The sequence below is a fragment of the Python bivittatus genome, unplaced genomic scaffold (assembly GCF_059951505.1).
Source record: "Python bivittatus isolate LINGU-HERP-01145 unplaced genomic scaffold, Pbiv_v1 ctg000960_np1212, whole genome shotgun sequence".
Lineage (NCBI taxonomy): Eukaryota > Metazoa > Chordata > Lepidosauria > Squamata > Pythonidae > Python > Python bivittatus.
The window spans coordinates 9,557,101-9,574,811 of NW_028277124.1; the positions used below are offsets into that span (position 1 = coordinate 9,557,101).

General features: G+C 37.6%; 1 protein-coding gene across 1 annotated transcript in view; it reads left to right on the top strand.

Moving 5' to 3' along the window:
* LOC103055153 (protocadherin alpha-5) overlaps positions 1–17,711 on the top strand; it is a 121,397-nt gene that overhangs the window by 14,749 nt on the left and 88,937 nt on the right. The window lies entirely within an intron of this gene.

Consider the following 17,711-nt stretch of genomic DNA (forward strand, 5'->3'; position numbering starts at 1 on the left):
AGGGCTCTCCAGAAGTATCATACACACAGTTCACCCAGATAAGAAACTTTTTGGCAGACAATAATGCTACTTTTTAAAACAATATTTGTGGCTGGGCATGGATTGCAAACTTTTAAAATATTAAGCTGCTAGGTATATAAAAGCATACTTAAGTTGAGGATTTTTGGTTTGTTTGGAATTTCTAATGTTCAAACATTGTTGATATCTTTCTTACATGGAACAATATGCAATAGTAAGACTTAAAAATGAAAAACAAAAATACCAAGCAAAAACTAAAAGAGAAACTAAAAACAAAACAAAGAACTAATTCTATAGTGACTTCAAACGTATTGAAAATATAGTACAGAACTCTCTCCCCTCCCCCTATCTATCCAGGTAGTCCAACTCCAGTAAGAAATTTCAGAGAAAGACTGTTCCTTTTGTACAGTTCCGACTTGCTTAGGTAAATACAAGATATGATCCCATATTGTAGATCTTAAAAATCTCTCCCAAATAGGGCTGGGTTTCTGTACTGAGTGGAAACAGAGGTATATTTAATAAACAGTTTCAATTTCCAGCTTGTATTCTGGCTGTAGTGAAAGGATCTTAAATATACATTTCTTCATAAAGATCTTGCTTAGCATTGTAAGGAATATTTACTCTGAATCTGAAGCACCTTTGCCCACTTCAGATATGAATACTACATATTCCTAATCTGCAATACTGATAGAAAGTAGGCGTCAGGCTAGAAACTGGGAGACTGTGAGTTCTAGTCCCACCTTAGGCACAAAGCCAGCTGGGTGACCTTGGGCCAATCACTTTCTCTCAGCCCTAGGAAGGAAGCAATGGCAAACCACTTCTGAAAAACCTTGCCAAGAAAACTGCAGGAACAAGTCTAGGCAATCACCAGGAGTCAAAAACTGACTTGAAGACACCACCACTACCAAAAAACAAAAAGACTGTTATAGGCTTGAATATGAAATAAGTGATTCATATGCACATTTCCCTGCATGGTCAAACATTTTGTCAATTTATATTGTTGGCTATGGGATATCACTTTATCAGAAAGTGCACTGGTGTTTATTAGGTGGTAGTTGAGGATAGCCTTCTTTTATAAATGGAATGTTGATTTCTGCTCTTTGTTTAAATGGATATCCTCAGGCTGATCCAGCAAACTCTTTGGGTAGGTTACAATGTGTTGAGGGATAGGGGGAAAAAAAATGAGGGGGGGTTGGTTTTAAAGCTCAAAGAATCTTAAAGGATCATTTCAAGTAATGAGTAACTTCTCTTCCTCTTTCCATTTCATACATGTGTTATTTTTTAAAAGATGTAATAAAACATTGAATCCTGATTGTCTTCAAAATCTGGAAAAATTATTAGATAAAGCTAATCTGTATTTATTTCTTTAATCAGTTTTGTTAAACTTTGTTATCCTTGTTAAAATATTTCTAAATTCAGTAATTGCAATATTATGCATAATTATTTAATAGCAAAAGTATTGAACTTGATTGGATTTACTCTTGAAAAAAATGAATGTTTCTTATGTGGAACCAGTTCTTTTACTCTCATGATGATATTGGGAATGATAAGCCTGAAAGAAAAATGTGGTTATTGATGGTTACAAAGTGAGAGCCAGTTTACACCATTTGCTTTAACTTCCATGTGGTTTGTTTTGACTCCTTGTGTTGTGCTCCTTCAACCATTTGTGTTTTATAAAACATGCACAAGAGCCATTATGAACAAAGCCATTATGAAACAAAGGCTGTTTCAGTCAAAGCAGACATCTGTGTTTTGCTTTGCAGTTGAGGTATCATTAAAAATAAAACACAAGGACATTCACTCATGGAGGGCCCACTAAGAGGCTGTATTTCTTATTAACCTGGCAACCACTAACCTTTGCCGTTGACTATCCTGCCTGGAGTCGAGAGGCCCCAAAGTCCAAAACATCTGGTGGGATTCCAGTGGTCTGCCCATTTTCTACTGGCATTTGGGGGGCAATCAAATGAGTAAAGAAGATTGCTGCAATAGTCAGCTCCTGGAGTGTTTGGAGGACTGGACTAGAACAGGGCAGCTCCAGGTTCTGATCCCCAATCAATTACCCAGTCACTTATCACAATCTCTCAGCCTATTCTAATGCAATGTATTGTTTATGTGAGGATAGAATGGGGCAATCTCAGTATGCTGCCTTGAGTTCTTCTGGAAAAAGCATGATATAAATTCAGTATTTTTACTGAAGAATAAACAGTACTAATTATTCTAACATCACCTGCATAAAAATAACGCACTTGCATTTGATACAAAGCAGGGGACATATGACAGTGTGGTGGAAAAAAAGTGATGAAGTGATCAGATTTTGTTTAACAAAAAAAAGCAAAGGTAAACCAAATCAGACTCCAAATAATGAATACCCTTTATATCCTTCCCCAAAATAAAAAAACCCTGCAGAATGGAAAAAGAAAATGTGCAAAACAAAACGAAAAACAAATGCAGCCCTCCTTCCACACAATAAGGTGTATACTGTTCATGCCAAAATAATAGACAATTCATATCAAAATTTGAAACTGAATTCACTAGCGAATGTAATAAAGCTGCAGAGGGAGATCTCCATTAGAGCATCTTCTAGAGTGTTCCAACCAACATTGTGCCAAAATAACCTTAGTGAGGAAAACTTTACATCACTTTAGTGATAGCTGGCTGATGCTACAAAACGCTCTAAGTGACAAGTGGAGGAAAAAACTGAGTATTACTGCCCTTCTGGAATTGAAACATGTAATACAGACAATTTAATGTCTAGTTCAGAAGCATATATGTCTGCATCAGATGAAATACATTCATATATATCTTTATTTCAGTCGTAGAATATTATAAAATAACATCAATAAAATAAAATAACATGAAAACTTACAAGATATGAATAGAACAAAGAAGTAGCATTGCCAGTTCAATACTAAACATTAAAAGAGTAAAGCTTTATATAAGTGTTCTTAATACTAAAATTAAGAAGTGAAAAATTAATTATAAAATAGAATAATATAATGCAAAATAATTAAAATTAAACTACATTAGTATGAGTACATAACAATATAGGAAATTTTTAAAAATTTATTATCATACATCAGATAGAATTAAAACATAAACTGTACAATTAATATTTCCTGTTCATCTGGGTTATCTGCTGGCAGATTCTCACATAACTTTGCAGCAGAAATGTATTGGTTTATATCAGAGAGGAGAAGAGTTTGATATAAAATTTATGTGTTTCTCTGGATATTTTTTTATTATGAGAGTTAGATTCTCCTTGCAGAAGTCTTTGTAGAAAAAGCAATGGAATAATACATGCAATATTACAGCAATGTAATAATACTTCACCAAGCTCTCAGAGGCAAATACATTCCAACACAGAGGTCTTAAAGTATTTGCCCTACAAAACTGCAAAGGAAGAGCGTTATACCAAGCTCTGAAAATCAGTCTGCGGAGCTTGGGGAGGGAAAGCAATGATAAATACTTTGCAGGTTGTGAGACGTAATTTGTCACCCAGTTCTTTATATTACTGGATATTTTGCTGATTTCATTCTGATATTCCATATCTGTCATGCTTTGCGACAGAACCTGTCTAGCACAATTGCATCCCAAGGAAAACAGAGAAGCTCTTGTGAATCCATAAGCAGTTAACTTCCTCACAACCACTATTTTCCAGTTCAAGTGATACTCATCTGTTAGAACTAATGAAGTTAGTCCTTTCAGAAAGATCTGCTTCTTAAGCCAATAAGTAATGATGCTCTTCCAAGCTTTCACCTCTATTATGGGCATCACAGTTTCTAATCTAACTATAGCATTTTGAGATACATCTGACTGCAGCAAGACAATAGCTAAAAAAAATTAGTTTGGACATATTGTTAGATTGTCTCCTACTTGCATATTCCAACTTCCATACAGAATTTGGGCCAAATATTTGGTATAAAAAGTTTATCAGCTGCTAAAACTAATTCTTCACCTCCAGTAAAGCAAAATTTCTTTATCTAGATAGCAGATTTAGATGTATTTGCTTAGTATACTCTGTGTGTGTGTGTGTGTGTGTGTGTGTGTGTGTGTGTGCTTCAGATCCTGATATGGTGGAACACCTCTCCTTGTTATTTGAAATGATAATGCTGATCTATCTTGCTACCTTCCACTGTTTAGTTGTATTTTTTAGTTCCGTTGGCGAACTTCACTTTGTTTTTTTGGAAATTAATAGCTAGTCTTTGTTTTCTGCAATAGGTTCACAATGCTCTTTTAAGGTGCATTGGGGTGCAGTAGATAACACCTGCACCATCCACATATAGGAGCTGCAAGGTGTTTTTCTTTGCTAATAACAGAAATTGGAAGTCAGAGTTGGCCACACTGTAGGCTATAGAGTTGATAAAAAAATTAAACAATAAGGGTGCCAAAATGTATCCTTGCCTAACCTTTCTATTTGATGAAATTGATCTTGAAAGTAACATCTGTGGGTTATATCTCACTTCACAGTTGCATTAGTATGTAATTTCTGCATTAGAAAGAGTAAGCACTTGTCACTTGTAGTAGCTCTGTTTTTCCTACCGAATAGCTCTAGAGATTGAATCAAATGTGAATTTGAAGCTTGGGAAGGCTACATAAAAATAGACTTAAAATTTTTAACATATTTTTCTACTAAATAGTACACAGCTAATATAGTGCTTGAATGTTCTTCACCAAATATTGCTGGTTCCTCCCCGAGTATGTATTTTTAATTCTACTCAGTCTAACAGAATGTGGCTCAGATGTTTTGAATATAGTTTACTAACTATGGCAACAGGATAGGTGGTGTGCTGTTTTTTGTTTTGTTTTGTTTTGTTTATGCCTGGGATTGGGAGAGAAACACAGAGGGTGGGGGGAGGACCAGAGAGGAGAGGCCAGGCAAAGAGCTCTTTGCCCAGGCCTTTGGCAAAGGTGAGTGAAGCCCCCTTGGATTGTGTGAGTTTGTTTCTCTTTTGTTCCTGTCTGGTTCTTGTCATTCTTGCCATATTTTATTCTTTTACTTTTGCCTCTTACTGTATTTTTTTTCTTGTTTTAATGTTTTTACTTGCGAGCTACTCAGAGTCTTGGGAGTCAGTGGCATACAAATTTAATAAATCAATAAACTATACTTAACAGGCTAAGTGGATGGTAGTTAGTGGATTGCTGTTATAATCTTTTTTGTATGTTGATACTACAACATCTACACCCCAAACCTTGGAAATACATGGGTAGGAACAGAGATGCAATCAGGGAAGGCCATCATTCAGAATTAACTTTTATTGGTTCAGGTTCATTCTGTTTCCAAATGAGGAGCATATATTTATATAGTAGTGGGAAAACTATACATTGAGATGTAAAGAAAGCCAGTTACTCATTACTTCTGCTGACTAGTCAAGCTCTTAGCACCTATTTGAGGAGAGCTGTCATCCAACATAGGTTTAATCCTAAACTTCTTCTGTCTTGTTGCCAGGAAAGCTCATTAAAGCAGCAACATCAGAAATGCCATTTCTGAAGCAGCTTTTCCTTCTTAAGGCTTGCAAGAAGGCCTGACAAAGGCAGGCTAGTTTATTGAGTAGCATAGAGGTGCTATGCTCATGCAAGGTCAAAAACATTTCTTCCTAATATATAACATTCCTCAGACAGGAATATATACTATCATATGATCAAGTGGACTGCAATCTATGTCAGCCTATCAGATAACAAGTAAGATGAGATAGCTATGTAATGTTTATCACAATTGTAAGGATTATCAAGTACTTGTGTTTTGTGCCATGTCATTCACATTATTATGGTAAGTAAGAAGAAAATGGATACCTACACTTAGGCAAGTGTCTTGATTATATTTTAAACTTCCAATGGAAGCCTGAGACAGATTTGGATTTTTATTTTCATATACAAAGTTACTTCAGAAATAAAGCCAGTTTAGACATTGAACGACCTGGTCTGGAACTTAGATCTTAGTCTGTAGAGCTGAATCCCCCTGGTGAAAACTCAGAAATGAACCTAAGAGATTTTAAAAATGTAATAGCATTTTTAATAGCTTTTACATACCTCTTTGGCATTAACATTACATTGCTCCACATCTTGGTTGAAACTGTGGTTCAAATTTTTGAAGTCAATCCAGATTTCTCACAATGGCATCACAGTCACCTTGAGCAATGGACGAGGTGGCAGGGGAGTCAAACAAGTACACATCCCATCGCTATACATAGAAATGAAAATAGCTATCCATAAATGTATAAGGTAAATGAATATAATGTGTACACAGTGAAAGAAGAATAAATGCAGTTATGAGAAATATACAAATGAAGTCAAGCACTCTGTGGAAAAGTCTATTCACCTGAGCATGAAGATGGGATGATTATTAGAAATCTATCATGAATACAGAAGTCTGTTTCTCCATTTTGAAATTCAGTCACAAGAGGTCACTGTTTCCTAAGGAAACCTTCAAGTGAAACTGAAAATCCAGAGCTCCTCTTTTAAAGGGACCGAGATTCCTGCCAGTTGGGTCCATAACGGGAGTATCAAACAACAGAGAAAGCACAATAAGCCAAGATTAAACTGATGAAAGTATTGCCAGAATGGATGAGGTGCATGGACTCTGCTCCTGACACCTTTAAGGCAAGATATCTAGAGAAAAAGAGAAGAGACTGTTGGCGTTGTGCCTGTGTTTGCAATGCTTACCTGGCAGAAGGGGCTGCTGCAGCTGGTTCTGCTCCACACCGCCTGGAAAATGGGGAGCGGCCAGCTCCATTATTCTGTGCTGGAGGAATCCCAGCATGGCACCTTCGTGGGCCGCATCGCCCAAGATCTGGGGTTGGAGATGAGCGATCTGGTCCCTAGGATGTTCCGGATGCTGTCCAAAGGAGAGAAGGACTATTTTGAGGTAAACGTGCAGAATGGGATCTTGTTTGTAAATTCCCGGATAGACAGGGAGGAGCTGTGTGCCAAGAATGCTGACTGTGTTGTTCATTTGGAGGTGATTGTAGAGAAACCACTGAGATTCTTCCATGTGGAGGTTGAAATCAAAGATATTAACGACAATGCTCCCATCTTTTCTGCAAGGGAACAGATTCTGAGCATATCAGAACTGATAACAGCAGCAGGGACGCAATTTCCCTTAGAGGGAGCCTCTGATGCAGATATTGGTACTAATGCTCTGTTAACCTACAGGCTCCCTCCAAACAACCATTTTGTTCTTGATTCAGGAAATGATGAAGATGAGAGTGAATCTGTAGTACTTGTACTGAAGATTCCACTTGACAGAGAGGAGAGCCCTGTGCATCATTTAGTACTGACAGCCACTGATGGGGGTGAACCAAAACTCACAGGAACTGTCCAGCTAGTCATCAATGTGCTGGATGTAAATGACAACCCTCCTGTATTTAATCAATCCATTTACAGGATAAAGTTGCCAGAAAATACAGCTAGTGGGACATTAGTTATTGATCTGAATGCTACAGACTTAGACGAAGGGATTAATGGAGAAATTTCTTATTTTTTTAGCAATAGGCTAGCTCTATATGTCAGAAAGATATTTAGTATAAATTCCAATACTGGGGAAATCAGTGTGATTGGAAATTTGGATTATGAAGATATTAATTTCTATGAACTTCAAATTGTGGCAGAAGATAAGGGTACTTTATCTGGACATTGTAAAGTTCTCATTGAAGTGTTGGATATGAATGACAATATTCCAGAAGTGTCTGTGAATTCTCTCTCTGTGCCATTGCCAGAAGACTCCACACCAGGGACTGTAGTGGCTATCATCAGTGCTTCAGACAAGGATTCTGGCACCAATGGACAAGTAAGTTCTTTCCTAAGGCCTATTGGGCTACCCTTCAAATTGGAGTCCACATTCAAAAACTACTACTCCCTGATTGTTGGTGCACCTCTAGATCGGGAGCAGGTGGCTGAATACAGGATAGTAGTAACAGTACAAGATCAAGGCATTCCACCACTTTCTTCTAGCATCAGCCTCTTACTGCCTATCAGTGACATAAATGATAATGCTCCAGCATTCACACAGCCCTCCTACACAGTCTTTGTGAAGGAGAACAATCCCCCTGGTGCTCACATCTTCACAATATCCGCCTCAGATCCAGACGTAGCTGAGAATGCCATGATCACCTACTGGATAGATGAAAAGCTCTGGCGATTGTCAAGCTATATCTCTGTACATTCAGAGAGTGGGAAGCTCTATGCTTTGCAACCTTTGGACTATGAGGAGTTGAAATTGCTGGAGTTCCAGGTGAGAGCCAAGGATGCTGGATTACCCTCCTTATGTGGGAATGCAACAGTTCAAGTCTTTGTGATGGATGAGAATGACAATGCACCTGCTGTGTCAAGATCTGCTGAAGAGAACCCCATTCTTCTGCTGGTTCCTATGATGCCTGGCCATATTGTAGGCAAAATCCATGCCTTGGATGCGGATTCTGGATACAATGCATGGCTAAGATATGAACTGATTGAAGAAAGCAGTGGTCCATGGGCCGTGGGTCAGTACAGTGGTGAGGTGAGTACCAAATATTCTCTGGATGAGACAGAAGGAAGCAAAATCCAGAGTGTGCTGGTTCTTGTAAAGGATCATGGGAAGCCTCCACTCTCAGCCACAGCTACCCTGAGTGTGTCACTGGTGACAAATGCCCATGCAATCAAGACAGACATTCATCTTCACCGGTCAGGGGAGACCTTCATGCCCCTGGTGAACTCAATCAACATATATCTGATCATTGCCATCTGTTCTGTTTCCAGTCTGTTCCTGCTAGCCATTCTCATGTATGTGGCCCTGCGATGCCACTGCAAGGCAAAAGAGACCATGATGTATGGCCCTGGCACAGCCACCCTGGTCTGCGCCAGTGAAGTGGGCAGCTGGTCCTATTCCAATCGCCACAGCCACATCCTGGCAGGTGTGAGTGCAGAGGCTGGTGCCAAGAGTGACCTCATGATTTTCAGTCCCAACATTCCTGTTTTTGCAAATAATGGAGAATTTGAAAATGGGACAGAACTGCCCCCAGATGCATCTAAAGAGGTGAGTTTTGGTCCTTGTTTTAGTGCTTGACATTCAGCCAACATTCTATTTCCCTGATACCAATTCTAAATCAGTACTGATATAATATATTTTTCATAATTACATTTTCAATTTGTAATAGAAGACTTATAAATACATGACTAGCTAAAAGGTGATATTCTACAATATTTTGTATAATTTATTTTTAGTTTACACAGTGTTTGTGAATTACCTATCAGAGCTTCATGAATGAGTTGCGATTGGGAACATAGCAATTCTTTTGATTTGTTTGTTAATTTCATTAAGCTAGGTACTGGTTCAAATGACAAAGATAATTTAGAACTATAGAAGAAAGTTGGAAAGTTGGACGGGGTAATTCGGGCCATGAAATCCCACCCCCTGCTCAGTGCAGAAATCCACATTAAATCATGCTTTGCCCAGATGTCTGTCTGAAATACCTCCACACTTGTATATGCTATAAAGAGAAAGCTATTTGCTATTAGGATTAGAAAACTTTTCTTCACTTTGACAGCTTTGATTTTTTCTCACTAGCTTCCTCAGATCTTATTTCTGGATTCTTTTTTTATTCAGCAGTCCAGGAATTCAGTTTAAAGCATCCTAATCAAAAAGTAAAATTTTATATTTTGAACAGGCACAGTTTATTGCACTCCCAAATCATAAGTGATTACTAACTTTCTTCTTTATTTTAAGATATGGTGCATGGCAATTATGCCTTCTCTTTCATTCTCTTTTTAATCTGTTAAAAAACTTGTAACCTTCCTTATGCTATTTTAAATTCTGAATACAGTAAAAGTATTTTAGTGCAGGAAACAAGAGTATAAGATACTGTTGCATCCAGATGTTGTCCTGTGTTTCATAAATAATCTAGAAATTTCTATAACTAATCTTATTTTTTAATACTAGTGTTTGATATTAATTGGGAGAAATCAGTGTTGATACTATTGGGTCTTAGTAATAATTCTGATAAATTTATTGTATGTAGGGTTGTGTTTTGATTTTTTTTTAAACTTCAGGGTAAAGATTCCTATAAAGTTTTCGGTACTGAGACATTTAAATTTAGTTCCAATTTTGATGCAAATACAACAAAAGCAGATTCATTTGAATATCTCCAACAAGATAAATGCATCCTTAAACTACTTATGCTGGTTTGACATTAAATTGGCTTAACAAAATCCTGTCTCTTACTGAGGACTTTTGGCAGCATTTTGCAAGGAATTCAATCTGGACAGCAGACTACCAGGTTCTCCGGTTGGAGGATTCCCTGCTTTCTGTTCCAAACCTGCTGGCAGGTCTTACTTAGCATTTGTAACTGTGCATATAGGCTTTTAATTATATATTTATTTATTGTTTTTAATGAGCTGTGAGCTGCCCAGAGTCCCCCATTGGGAAGAGATGGGCGAGGACAAATTTAATAAATAAAATAAATAAATAAATAAATAAATAAATAAATAAATAAATTTCCCATGACTAGAAAAATGATGAAACGGTGCATCAGTGTCCATATTAAAAAAAGAAAAGAAAAGCCCAGCAGAGCAGTAAGTAGCCCAGGGAAAGAAAAATAATAATTTAAAACATCTGCCAAGTGACTGAAATTATGGTGAAATGATGCACCAGTGGACTTAGAAAAAGAAAAGGAAAGAAAAATGACCAGCAGAAAAGTATAAAGAAAAACAGATGTTTTTTAAAAAAAGATTTATTGGGTTTTGAAATGGGGACATTCTGCATTTAATTGTTATAACTATTAAGTTCCTGTTATAAAAGAATCTACAACAGAACTTATTAAAGAAAAGTAGGGAAAATGCGGTGATGGGTATTCCTGGCCCTGCAAAGTAGCCAAAGTGGAGGGGCTGGCTTAAAAGAAAATAAAGTGATTTAGGCAAACTGGCTGGCAGCACCTGAGCTGACAAAAGCAGACAAGCACTGCTTTGAAACGGGAGCAGGAAAACACACCTGGAGATCCCAGCCCCGAGCCTCAGTAAGGTAAGGGACTGTCTTCTCTTGAACTCCACCCACCTGTCTAACCCCCCGCCCCCCATCTCTGCCTTTTGGCTACCTGCTTACACATTGCCACCAGCTGCTCCCACTGCCCAGCCTTGCCTGCCACCACCGTGCCTGCAGCACCGCATGCCACTACTGTACCAGACAGGGCCTTCTTTTGCATCACCTTCTTTCGTGCCAGTGCAGTCAGGGCTTCTCTCACGCACTGGCCAGGGGCTCCATTCATGCCCTGCCCAGGGCCTCTGTTCATGTACCAGCCAGGGCCTCCATTCATATGCTAGTTGAGGCTTCCATTTGCATGCCACCCAGGACCTTCTTTCGCAAAAGAAAGTTGGAATGCCAAAGAAGACCCTGGTTGTGCTGGTGCAAAACAAGGACCCTTCTAGCCAGGTCCTTCTTTTGCACTGGTGCAGCAGGGGCTTCTCTTGTGTGCTGGCCAGGGCCTCTGCGCCCCTTCAGGGCCTTCTTTTGTGAAAGAAGGCTGGCATGTGAAAGAAGTCCCCAACTGCCCCAGCGCAAAAGAAAGACCGCTACAGTGGCTGGAACTTTGAGGACTGGCCATAAATCCCTTAGTTTAGCGCCATTGTAACTTTGAATGATTGCTGAACGAATGGACTTTAAGTGAGGACTACCTGTATTATATCAGCAGCATTCCCACAGTCTACTACAGAAGTTACATAATTTAATAATGAGATTATTTTAAACTGGTATAAAAGAACTGTATAAAAAGTGTTAGAAGATAGATTAATCTCCCAACAGAATGAATGGTAAGTGGACAAAGGAAAAAAGGATATGGAAACTGCTTGGAATAGAGTGAAAAGGATTATATATGCACATGACAGAATTGTGTGGAGCTACACTAATGGGAAGTATGAAACAAAGATACTGGTATAATGAAGTAAAAGAGGTCATGGATGAGGAAAATCCATATAACAGCATGACACTGTATGCAAATAAAAGGACAATGAGGGAAAGAAATTGTATAATGTGTATAAAGAGGAAATGCTAGTTTGAAAGAATGTACTTAAGGAGAGCAAGGAATGTGTTAGATCAGGAGGGAGAGAAAAATGTGGAATTATTTTAATGAAGACACAAAGTGGGTAGGTCAAAAGGGCTAAACAAGGAGCCTCCAGAAGAATAAGTGGGATTCAAAATAAAAGTGATGAAATAGGGATAAACTGAAGTGAGGGATTTAGAATGATAGTGATTTGTTGAAAAGTGGAATTGAAACAAAAGTTATAAATGTTAGCATCCCAGAAAAAACTGATGAAAGGAAGCCACAAATGCTGTAAGGCTGCAAGTGTAGATGGTAGAAATGTAGAAATGTTAAAATATGCATGGGGTTCGCTTATAGAGTGGCAACTTGTTTAATGTGTTTGAAGACTGCAGCTGTCCTTGGTAATTGGAAGAATGCCATTGTCTTTCAAGGAAAGACAAGGAAATGTAGCAAGAGTAAATGCAAAAACTATAGTGTGCTTGGAAAGGTATTGATCAAAAGGGTGCAAGAGGTGATAATGAACAAAAATTGAGAAGCACAGTCCAGCTAAGCAGGGGGTATGAAGAGGGTATGAAGACTGAAGATTTGCTTTTCCATATGTCATTGAGAAATGTACAATGTGACAAAGTTTACTGCAAATTTCTCAATTTAGAGAAATTGTATGATACTGAATAGGCTTGAATTATGTATTTTTGCATGAATATGGAGTTGAAGGTTAGTTGTTGAACGTGATATGATATGAGTCAAAATGTATGAGAAAAAAAATTGAATGCTTAGTGCATGAGTCATCATTGAGCACAGAGTAATACAAGAATGTGTGATAATGCTTGGTTGTTTAATGTATATATGGATAAATGTATAAAATTGGTTGTTGTGGTATAAGTCATCTGTTTGTGGTATGTATGAAGGTACCTGTTTGTGAGCAGCAGATGCCATATTGTTGGCTGAGAACCCAAAGGATTTGCAGCAAATGTTGGATACACTGTATGGTGCAACGAGGACTATAGATCTAAACATTAATGCATATAAAACAGCAGTTGTGTTTGACAGGGAAAATGAAGTAAATTATTGCAAGATGATGAAAAATTAGAGTAAGTAGATATATTTGTATATCTTAATAGAATGTTTACTAAAGATTAAGATTTTGAAATGCTGATAAAAATGTAGTAGGCATTTTGTGGTCTAAGGCACTATTACTAGAAGGCTTTTATTTCTTTTGTTCCATTCTCAGATTCTGAGGCTGGTGAAGTACATATGCACTGTTGACTTAGAGTTATCATAGGCATGTATTCCTAACCAAAATGTCATTATAATGATGAAGTGTGTGTCATGACATTATGGTGCAAGCTCCCCCCTTTCACACTTAGGCCATGATGTCACATGCAGGTATGAAAGGGTGGAGAGTTTACACTGTGACACCATGATGTGTGTTTTGTTACTTCCCCCCACCCTGTGGATACCTATTGTTATTATTCAATCCTCATCGGGTTCTTAATGCTACAGAATGGATCTGTATAAAAAATACTGTACATTGTTACCCATGAAAAGCTGACATTATCAGATAATAGCTACAGAATCAGAGAACTGTTGGTAGAATCTTTTTGGGAATATAAAGCTGCTTCTCATAATTTTATTGTCTAGGGCTAGATTAGAAGCAATTTTGGGGCCAGTATAGAAGCATTTTTTAAAAAGTTTGTAGAACTTAAAACAAAGTTTGAGTTACTTCAGAATGCTTCTTGGCAGTTTATTTAATATAAGTATCCCTTACTTGGACTCTGGTTCTCATGCTATTGCTTCTTCTGAAATGCTATTTGTGTTAAAAACTTCGGAAATATTGAGTGTCCTAAGCTATTTATTAAGCTGAATTAGAAATTAAAGAAAGTAAATGAAAGTGGTATTAATTATTTAAGTGAACTTTAGAATAACAGACTTGAATGCTTTAAGTAACAGGTTCTTTTAAAACTGTAAAAGTAGAGAGTTCTATATTTTATTGTAAAATGTAATAGACATTTTTGTCTTGAAATGCAACCAAATCTTTCCTAAAAGTTTATTCAGTAAACATTGATTGTATTGTTGTAAATGCAATTTAGAAGTTGGAACATTCATGTGGTTTGGGCTTGTCGTATTATTGCAGTATTTTGCTCTGAAATTCATAGGATTATCTATATAATTTGCCATTGCTGTTTCTCAGTTACATATACTGTATGTTCTTCTTGGCTATATCATTAGCACACTGTTTTTATCAATGCATTAAGAAGTATAAACAATTCAGATGTGTGTGATAGCCAAAAGAATTAATAAACATAAGAAAATAAATCTTCAATTGATTTGAAGCAAAGGATTGGTAAGATGTGCAGTTTGTCAACATCTGAATAATTTTCTTTTCAGCAGAAGGGCAAACAATCTGGACAAATTTTTTTAAGCTGTGTTCTCTGCTATAACTTAATCAGCAATTTTCTATTATCTTTAATTTTAGTTTCTTGAATAATATTAAAAGATTAATGTAATATTGCAATCTTTTTCTTTTCACATTTATGAAATTGCTATTACTATTATTATTTTTCATTTGTTTAATAAGCAAAAAGAGGGGGAAAGAGTTTCGCAAAGACAGTTCCAGACATAAGTAAGTTGCTTCTTTATAACATGATGTGTTTCATTGGCTCTGATGAGATCTGAGCTCACTCAGAATAAATCAGTGGTGTCTGATGATGCCTGTAGCAACCTGCATCTCTTCTCATCTTTGGGCCCATACAGTAACTTCACTTGGTAGTTCCTGTATTGGGTACTTATAGCAATGATAAAACAGCAAACCACCAGAGGGTCTTGGGCCCATTTTATGACACCTTAAAGGCTAAGGAATTGTTTATTAAAAATGTGAAGCAGATGCAGGCAAAATGGCTTAGGATAACCTTTCCCCCCCCCCTCCCCCATTTACATGAGATAGAAGGAGAGGTTTCATCCTGTTCCATTCTCCAGTACCTGAGTGACACAGGTGAGAAAACATTGTAAAACCTCTAGGAGCTCTTTCTGTTGGATCTGGAAACCAAGAAATAGGAACTGAGAATTTTAAAATTTTATATATGTTTTTAAAAAATGCTGTCTGGATTGCAATAATAGTAGATTTCAAATAAATAGCTTCCACCAAGGTTTAATGGTCAGTTAGAACAAATGAACAAACATTCTCCTGCCAATAGCACCTACTATTCAGATTATATAATCATCCCAACACCATCCTTGGGAGGGGGTGTCAATAAAGTCAAGATGGCGGTTATGGCAGTGCAATTGACCCCCCATTCCTTTTGTACATGTGTGTGATATTGATGCACATACAAAAGGATAAGTTTCAATCATGCTGCCACAACCTGCAGCTTGACTGTTTTTGATCTCACACAGATGCCACTGAATCATTCAGAAGCATTTTTACATCTATATATTATGGAGAAGTCCAGTAGGAATGTAACAGCTCCAACAAGAAAAGAATTAAAGTATATTTGCCTGTACTGAACACAAAGCATCTGAGAATTCTCATTCTTCCTGTTCAAGATTTTCAAAAGTTTTCTTACACTGCTACACGTTGGCATTATTCTGACCAGAACATGTGAAACTGGTATCATTAGGTGGGGACCCTGGGAGGTAGACAGGAAATGCTTTCAGAAGATTGGAACTGTTGTCATCATGTTCAAGACTTTTCTGAAAAATCAATTACTTGGAGATCTAATGAAGAAATTTGGCCCTGTAAATCTTTATTTCTCTCTTTTTCAGTATGTCTCAAATTACAGTCATAAATATGACTCATAAATAATATTGCAGCCAATAAACAGAAACTGATCTAAGAGGTCATAAAAAGCACATGGTATTGTATTCTATCCCAACAGTTTTAGTAGTATTTCTTTATGATACCACTGCTCCACATCTCAGTTATGTCCCATAATTTCATTAATCTGAAACCTGTTACATTTTCTGTAGGGTTTCCCAATAACCTTTTGCAAACATAAAAAAAAAAAAAAAGATCTATTAAAAAGAGAAAATAGATTAAGCAAATGTCAAGCTGCTGGATTAATCTAAGATAATGAGGTAGACAAATTAATATAAATGAAGGAGAAAGGCGTATAAAATGAAATATATTGTATAAGATTATCATGATTTTATTATATGAAAAGTTTATGATGTTTATAAGAATTATAGTTATAGTTCTATTAATACCATGGGAGAACTTCAAAAGGCAATCACAAGGGGTCACTGTTGTCTAGAAGAAGCAAGGCTAAAATGCAGAGCTCCACCCGCCTGGACTTCTACTCACAGAACCACTAAAGAGACACCAGCTATCAGTTGCAAAACCACTAGAAGAGATTCCAGCACCACCAGACCAGGAGTGGGCCTGGGGCTCTGCTCCTGAGCCCCATAAAAAAGGGATTTATTTATTTATTTAAAAAAGAACAAAAGCTGGTCTCCAGCTTTGCCATGCTTGTATGGAAAGTGGAGTCTGGAAAGGCATCGCTGCTGCAGCTGGCACTCCTCCACGCCGCTTGGAGAATGGGGGGCAGCCAGCTCTATTACTCGGTGCAGGAGGAATCCCAGCAGGGCACTTTTGTGGGCCACATTGCCCAGGATCTGGGGCTAGAGGTGGATGAACTCGTGACTCGGATGTTTCGGTTGTTTTCCAAGGAACAAGGAGAATATTTCCAGGTAAATGTGCAGAATGGGATTTTATCTGTGAGTTCTCAGATTGACAGGGAGAAGCTCTGTGACAAGAATGCTGTGTGCATTGTTCACCTGGATGCCCTTGTGGAGAAACCATTAAGGATTTTTCACATAGAAGTGGAGATTACAGACATAAATGACAATGCCCCAGTTTTCCCTGCTACAGAGAGGCAATTTACTATTGCAGAGTCTAATATTCATGATTCACGCTTTCCCCTAGAGGGAGCCTCTGATGCTGATATTGCTGCAAACTCTCTGCTTAGCTACAGACTTAGCCCTAACCTGCAGTTCAGTCTAGATGTAACAGAAACTTATGAACATAGTGTTTCTTTATTCCTTGTTTTAAATAAACCTCTTGATAGAGAAGAATGTGCTGTTCATCACTTGTTTCTCGTGGCCACTGATGGAGGTAATCCACAACTCACTGGCACAGTCCAGTTAGTGATCCAAGTGCTAGATGCAAATGATAACCCTCCTGTATTTAATCAATCGGTTTATAAAGTCCAGTTTTTAGAAAACTCAGAAAATGAGTTAGTGTTTAAGGTAAATGCAACAGATTTAGATGAGGGGACAAATAAAGAAATTACATACATCTCAAGCACTTTTTCTCCCACAAGTGGAGAAGAAAAGTTCATCCTTGATCATCAAACTGGTGAGATTTATGTGAAAGGGCATTTGGACTTTGAAGAAAGGAGTTTCTATGAAATACAAGTTGAGGCAAAAGATAATGGAAATCCTCCATTATCAGGACACTGCAAAGTTTTGATTGAGATTCTGGATCTCAGTGACAATCCTCCAGAAATTACAGTAATGTCTTTGTTGATACCTATTCCAGAGGACTCACCATTGGGGATGGTGATAGCTGTGATTACTGTTTCAGACAGAGACACTGGTGCCAATGGACAAGTGAGCAGTTCCTTGTGGCCATCTGGGATTCCTTACAAGCTAGTGTCAACTGGAAAAAATTACTATTCACTGGTGCTACATGAG